The sequence below is a fragment of the Chrysemys picta genome, chromosome 17, assembly GCF_011386835.1.
Source record: "Chrysemys picta bellii isolate R12L10 chromosome 17, ASM1138683v2, whole genome shotgun sequence".
In the NCBI taxonomy this organism is placed as follows: domain Eukaryota; kingdom Metazoa; phylum Chordata; order Testudines; family Emydidae; genus Chrysemys; species Chrysemys picta.
Genome location: NC_088807.1, coordinates 8,571,124 through 8,578,737, shown reverse-complemented (window position 1 = coordinate 8,578,737; position 7,614 = coordinate 8,571,124).

The following is a 7,614-nucleotide window of genomic DNA, read 5'->3' as shown; positions in this document are numbered from 1 at the left end:
CCAGGCTGCCTTTGCTGCTTTTTCCCTTCTCTTCAGAGACTAACAGCAGTGTCATTGCGCACTGATAAGTTAGCACCCAGCTCTTTCTAAGCAAGCACATTAACTCACAAGGTAAAAGCATCACAGAGAAAACATGTTACAACAATAACAGAACCTACACGCATGCTAGTCATCTGACCTGAGATCACCCCAACTCCAGTGTGGGCTCCAGCTGGTGATTAGTCCTTCAAACCCACCCAAGGAATCGCTTCTGTGGTCACAGCCTCAGCTAGATTTGTCCATCCTTTACACAGTACAGGGATCTTGGATCTGGGGTTTCCAGGTGCAGGTAATCAGCAGAGAGAGGGCTTTTCTCCCCAGGGCATAGCTTCAAAAGGCCTCTCATGTGCCCATAGGTGGCAGATAGCATAGGCAGGGGAAGGCGGTATCTCCCCAAACAGCTTGGCATGGCCCCGCCCATGCTCCGCCCCCAGGCTCCCTCCTGTCTGCTTCCAGTTCCCTTCCCTCTCTTCTGTGGCCAAGAGGCTGGGGCAGGCAGGCTGGGGCTAGTGCGCACAAGACCCTGGGGCTGGGGCCACACCATGCCACCTGACACTGGGGGCACTGCTACCAGGGCTGGAGCTAAGGGTGTGCGGGGGGCCCGCGGCCTTGCAGGGGTTATGTGTGTTCTCCGTGCTCTGGCAGGGGACGGGAGGCAGAAGAGGCAGGGAGGAGCCTCAGGCAGGGGGAAGGGGTCAGGGACGAGCCTCCCCCAAGGACACGTTCACCCGCTGCCCCTCCATGTGCCTCCCAGGAAACCCACTTCACATGTATTGTCCCAGCCAGTTCTTTGAATTGCTTAATATTCCCCCAAGGTTTACATTAGTCACATCTCCTCAAAAAGTTATACAGTTTTACACGAACACAAAACAATTGCATTGGAATACAAATGGACCCCAAAGGTATTCAGATTCTTTCAATAAGGTTTAACTTACTTCAGGCAGGTTTATCCAGAATATTGTCCTTTAGTACAAGCCCATCCAATCGTTATTTTGTTCACCAATTAGGCCTAGTTTCTGACACACCAATTTTGGTCCACTTTTATCAACTTTCATTGTTACAGGTTATTGTAACAGTTTAGGAACATTCACCTACTTCCCACAGTTAAGCTCACAAGCAGGGTAAATCTGTAGTTCCCAATGTGACAGATCAGGTAAATTCCTGCAATATATTTAAGAACATAAGAACGGCCATACTGGGTCAGACCAATGGTCCGTCTAGCCCAGTATCCTGTCTTCTGACAGTGGCTCGTGCCAGGTGCTTCAGAGGGAATGAACAGAACAGGACAATTTATTGAGTGATCCATCCTCTGTTGTCCAGTCACAGCTTCTGGCAGACAGTGATTTAGGGAACCCAGAGCATGGGGTTGCATCTTGGGCTATCTTGTCCAATCCATTCATGGACCTATCCTCCATGAACTCTTCTAATTCTTTTTTTAACCCACTTATACTTTTGGCCTTCACAGCATTCCCTGGCAATAAGTTCCACAGGTTGACTGTACATTGTGTGAAGAAGTATTTCTTTTTGTTTGTTTTAAACCTGTTGCCTAATAATTTCATTGGGTAACCCCCTTGATTCTTGTGTTATGCAAATAAATAACAATTCCTTACTCACTTTCTCCACACCAATCATGATTTTATAGATCTTTATCATATCCCCCTTGGCTGTCTTTTTTCTAAGCTGAACAGTCCCAGCCTTTTTAATCTCTCTTCATATGGAAGCTGTTCCATGCCCCTTCTCTGTACCTTTTCCAATTCTAATATCTCTTTTTTGAGATGGGGCAACTAGAACTGCACACAGTATTCAAGATGTGGGCATACCATGGATTTCTATAGTGGCATTATGATATTTTCTGTCTTCTTATTAATCCCTTTCCTAATGGTTCCTAACATCATCCAGTAGTTGCAGTATTTGTTTGGCGGCTTCCTGCTTCTGATGTACTTAAAAAAATTGCTGTTACCTGTACTACAACCACTGGCTGCTCCCCAGTCTATCTGGATGTCTTGAGTGATCCGCTACCTTTGCACCCAGCAGGCAATTCACCATCTGGGTCTCTCAATCATCTCAAACCCAACACATCTGCATCCATATTTCTAATAATCTCTAATAAGCAAATCCCCCATCACTATTGCCTGTTTCTTCCTAATAACTGGGGTCCCCACCTCCAGAGCGGTAACCTTAGTGCAGGAGGACACCTAAACATCATCTAGAAGGAAGGTCCCAACTATGGGATTGTTTCTCTCTGCTCCAGTTGGATGTTCTCCTTCCCTGAGACTTTCATCCTCCTCATCCTCCAGCAGTGACAGACTGAGCGTGGGACCATTCTACTGTGTCCATCAAAGTCTCCTCTGTGTGCCTCTCTGTCTCCCTTATCTCCGCCAGTTCAGCCAGTCTGGTCTCAAGATCCCATTTGCTCCCCCAGGTTTTAATCACTTACTCTGGATATATTAATAAACAAAAGTGATTTTATTTAAGTATACAAAATAGGATTTAAGTGGTTTCAAGTAATAACAGACAGAACAAAGTAAGTCACCAAGCTAAATAAAGCAAAAATACGCAAGTCTAAGCCTAATACATTAAGAAACTGATTACAGGTAATATCTCATCCTCAGAGATGTTCCAATAAGCTTCTTTCACAGACTAGACCCTTGCTAGTCTGGGCCCAATCCTTTCCCCTGGTACAGTCCTTGTTAGTTCCAGCAGACATCTTAGGTCATAAACAGGGGCTCTCTCATGACTGGGACCTCCCTTGTCCTGCTCCACCCCCCTGTATGGCTTTGTCAAAGGCGGGAATCCACTGTCTCTCTGGGTCCCAACCCCTCCTTCTAAATGGAAAAGCACCAGGTTTAAGATGGATTCCAGTATCAGGTAACATGTTCACATGTCCTGTGAGACCCCAGCCTCCATTCTTCCAGGGCTGGTTTGCAAGTAAACAGAGCCATTTACAGGCCATTGATTCTTAAGCACCCTTAATGGCTTCCACTTAATATGTTTACATCAGTAATACAAGTTTATATCTTACTTTCCTAACTCCAGACATAGAAATAATACATGCAAACAAATAGGATGAACACACTGAGTAGATCATCAACTTAGTAATGATACCTTACAAGAGACCTTTTGCATAAAGCATATTCCAGTTACATCATATTCACATTCATAAGTATGTTTTTATAAAGCATACGGAGTGCAACGTTACAAGAAGAAAAGGGGGACATACACAGAAGGAAGGGTGCCCCCTGTGGCCAGGAGTGGGGTGCCTGCTGGGACATGTATAACAGACCATGTGCCTGGGTATCAGTGCACAATCTGTAGCCATCTGTCTGTCTGTGTAAGGGTAATAATCCAGAGCGTTTGTGTAGTGGGGAGGCTGTGGGTCAGGATTGAGGGAAATCGTCAGAGCTATGGGCGGGAGCCCCGGGCTGGAATAGCAGTGGGCTGTGAGTCGGGATTGAAGGACATGAGCAGAATTGTAGCAGGGAAGCCCAAGGCTGAGGGGACAGACAGTCCTGCACTCCAGACCCCTCTGAGGCAGGGACAGCACCAGGATCAGTCCGCATACTGCGTGAGCCCATCTTGGGACCCATCCCTGCCCCAACACACCCTCAGGGGTGTCTGACTCTGACCTTCAGGCAGCCCTTGTCTAGCGCTAGAGGAAGGCAGCAATCTCAGGGGTGATCTCCAAGCGCAGCCCCAGCTGTCTCACGCTGCAGGCTGGGCTCGGATCCCACTTCTCCTGCCATGGCTCAGCCTGGGGGCGGCTGTCAGAGAGCGTCATCTGCTCCACCAGCCAGGAGTCTCATTGTCGGGATCCTAAGAGGGGGGTCTTTGCTGCTGTTGGGCATGCTGCTCCCTGAGGCGGGCGATGGGGTCCCTGAGGTTGTCAGCTCCTCCAGGTGCACGAGGCCTGCAAAGCAGGGGGACAGAGAAACCCACCAGGGCTCAGAGTCCCTGGAGCCTGCACCACTGGGCATAAGAGGGTGCTTTGTGCCCATGACCCTCCAACTCCAGGGCAGGGCCATATGGATGAGGCATCCACACACCGGGACCATGGGCACAAACACAGCTGGCCAGCACAGATGCAGGGACCCTGCTGTGGGCAGTGAAGGGAGCGCAACTTGTGTGGGAGCAGTAGGCTCTTACCCCAGAGAGTGGTGTAGTGAGTGGGCACTGGGCTGGGACTCAGGGGTCTGGGTTGCACCCCTGCTCTAACTCAGCCTGCTGTGGGGGCCTGAGCAATTCCCTGTCCCTCTCTGTGCCCATTTCCCCTCTCGCCCTGCTTATTGCCTGGGGTAAGCACTCACTGCCAGGGTTCAGGCAGCCAACCTGCTGGACCTGTCCTGGAGTCTCCAGGAATTAAAGGTTAATACCACAATTGGAACCCTAGTCAGGGGGAAGAGCCCCTGCCCCACTCCCTGCAGCACAGCACCCCCTAGTGGGTGGGGCCAGCACTAACTGCATGGGGAGAGTGTCCACGACACAATCATCAACATCCCCTCTCTGCAGCACAGCACCCCCTAGTGCCAGGCAGGATGTGACATGGGGAGAGTTACCTGAGCACACATCACTAGCATCTTTGTACTCACAGTTATGGTCTTCCCAAGGCTCAGCCTTCCGCTGGGAGAGGGCAGCTTCTGTCCTGTGCAGCGAACCTCATCCAGCCAAATTTGGTCAGACCCTTCTCCAAACTGAGCCTCTAGACAAGAGCCCAGAGAAGGTCCCATGCCCACATTTCACCCAAGCACGAAGCCGTTCATTTGTCTGCTTTGTGACTCAAAGGTGGCTGCCCTCAGTATGGGGCTGGTCGGTTCAGGGGACCCTCCCTTGCCCTGGTGTGGGCCCTCCAGAGTGTGAACTGCTGAGACATGGTTGGAGAAGGGGATAGACTCCCCCTGAGGTTCTGCCCTGCCGCCCAGGGCACCCCACTGTCAAGTCAGGCACCCAGACTCTCTGTTCAATGCTGGCGCCTATGACAAGGGTCCATCGCACCCAGTGGGAGCCGCTTAAGCCAGTCAGGAGTGAGATACAGAGGGGCAGAGCTTGTGGCCTAGTCCACAAAGGGACATATGATCTGAGCCTTAGGTACCTGGCTGACGGGCGATACCAGTATCTGGTTGGGAGTCTCAGCCATGAGCTCTCCCCTGGTGTTCGGCCGTGGTCACCTCTGCTCAGGCCCCAGCCGTGATGCCGGGGGGATGGGATCCTGGCCTCTGGCAAAGGGCAGTCGCCTGGGGGCCATGGGTACCTGAGGAGGAAGCGACTCCCCCTCCAGCAGCTGGGGAGAGACAAGGGGGAAACTGTCAGGAGCAGAGGAGCCCGTGCACCCCAAAGCTTCCCAGCCCAACAGTGCCTGCAGAAAAGTGGCGCCGGGCGGGGCAGAGTCCAGAGCAGTTAGAGCCAGACACAGCAGTGACATGTGCTGGGACCCAGGGGAACGGGGGAGGCCCAGGCCGGCTGCCCATCGGCTGCTCTGCCCTGCTCCTCACCCTGTGCTGCAGGGAACTGGTGGGCTCAGTCGGGGTGCTCTGACTTCACAGTCAGTGCTGACCCCAATGTCCCAACCCCAGTGCCCCCACCCAGCACTATCTCTGGGGGAAAGACCCAATCCACTGCCCCCCACAGTATCAGTGTCTGGGAGCTCCCTCACCGTTTCCAGCACAGCCATATAGACCCCACCCCTTACCCCCTGCCCGTCCCTTCTAGCTTGAGGGAGGATGGGATGGGGGTAGCCGAGCCCTAGGCCTGTTAACCCTGCGGCCCTACATCCCACAGGAGCTTGGGCAGTAACAGCTCCCCCACAGGCAGACCTGCCCCAGCCTCCCTGCCCCAGCCCCATCAGCCTTTGAGCTCTCAGGGAGCAGGAGCCATCCATGGGCTAGAGGCTGCCCAGGGATCAGACCCCTCCTGCCATGTTGAGCTCCAGGGGGGGCGTGTCCCACTCAGGGGCCAGTTGACTGCTCTGCCCCCAGGAACTCCCTGCTGTAGGATCACCCAAGGGGCCCCTATGGAGGTGTCCCCCTGGGATGATTCATGGGGGAGCCCCTATCAGACCCAAACCACCTGCTCAGCCAGAGGAGGAACCGAAACCAACTGTGGAGACTTCAGCCAGTATCTGAAGGGGAAGGAGCCGGGGAGCTGGGCTGGCGCCTTGGGGCTGAGGACAAAGTCGCAGGATAATGAGCTGACTCCAAGGTCACCCTGGCTCTTAGCCCCTTCCACCCCACCCCACCCCCGACCACTAGACACCACTCCCCTCCCAGAGCCAGGGATGGAACCCAGGAGTCCTGGCTCCCAGCCCTACTGGGGATATATCAGTAGTGGACGGTGTGTGTGGACGCTGACCCTACTGCGTGAGGGCATTTTCCCTTCAGAACCCTGCCCCTTGGTGTGTGACAGGGAGCAGAGCCCAGGCCTTGCTTGTCCCACTCTCCTGGCCTGGCAGCTCCCCAGTGCTGCCTCTCTCCCCTGGCACTGCATGTTCAGCATCAGGACAGGGTCTGACTTGGGGCCCAGGCCAAACACGCTGCCACTCAGCGCATCCATGGCCCACCACAGCCCAACTGCCTGCACAGTATGGCCACATCACCCAGGTCCCAGCCGTCATCACACACGGTGCCCCAGCACCCATCCAGATGCACCTCCACCCGCCCGGCGCAGCGGTGGGGGCCATCTACAGCCTCACCTCTGGCAAAGCAAAAACAACTGCTGGGACACCTGCTCCAGGGCTGCGTGGGGAGACCCCAGGGGCTGCAGGGACTGAAGGCCCAGCTCAGCGCAAGGCATTGCCAGTGAGTGCAGAACAGGGCAGAATGGTGTGTTATCGCTATGGGAATGTTATTGCTTGTGTTGTTGTTAGCTAGTGTAGGAGTATGTTATTGTTGTTGTAAAGAACGTAATAATAGTAATACCTTTCATGTCCATGCTCATCATGCATTATCATTACATCCAATCGAAACCCCTAAAGTTGAAGCATCTGATGTAGAATCTGAATTCCGAGATTTAATGCAAATAGAGATTTGAAAATGTTTGTTGTACTAGTAGTACAAAAGGGGGGGTTGTGGAAGCAGAGAAAGAACTGACAGGAAGGGGATGCAATGGATGACAGTTCGTTAGCAAGAGTTCATAGAAACATAGAATCATAGAATATCAGGGTTGGAAGGGACCTCAAGAGATCATCTAGTCCAACCCTCTGCTCAAAGCAGGACCAATTCCCAACTAAATCATCCCAGCTTTGTCAAGCCGGGCCTTAAAAACCTCCAAGGAAGGAGACTCCACCACCTCCCTAGGTAACCCATTCCAGTGCTTCACCACCCTCCTAGTGAAATAGTGTTAACTAATATCCAACCTGGACCTCCCGCACTGCAACTTGAGACCATTGCTCCTTGTTCTGTCATCTGCCACCACTGAGCTCCATCCTCTTTGGAACCCCCCTTCAGGTAGTTGAAGGCTGCTATCAAATCCCCCTCATTCTTCTCTTCTGGAGACTAAACAATCCCAGTTCCCTCAGCCTCTCCTCATAAGTCATGTGCTCCAGATCCCTAATCATTTTTTTTGCCCTCCGTTGGACTCTTTCCA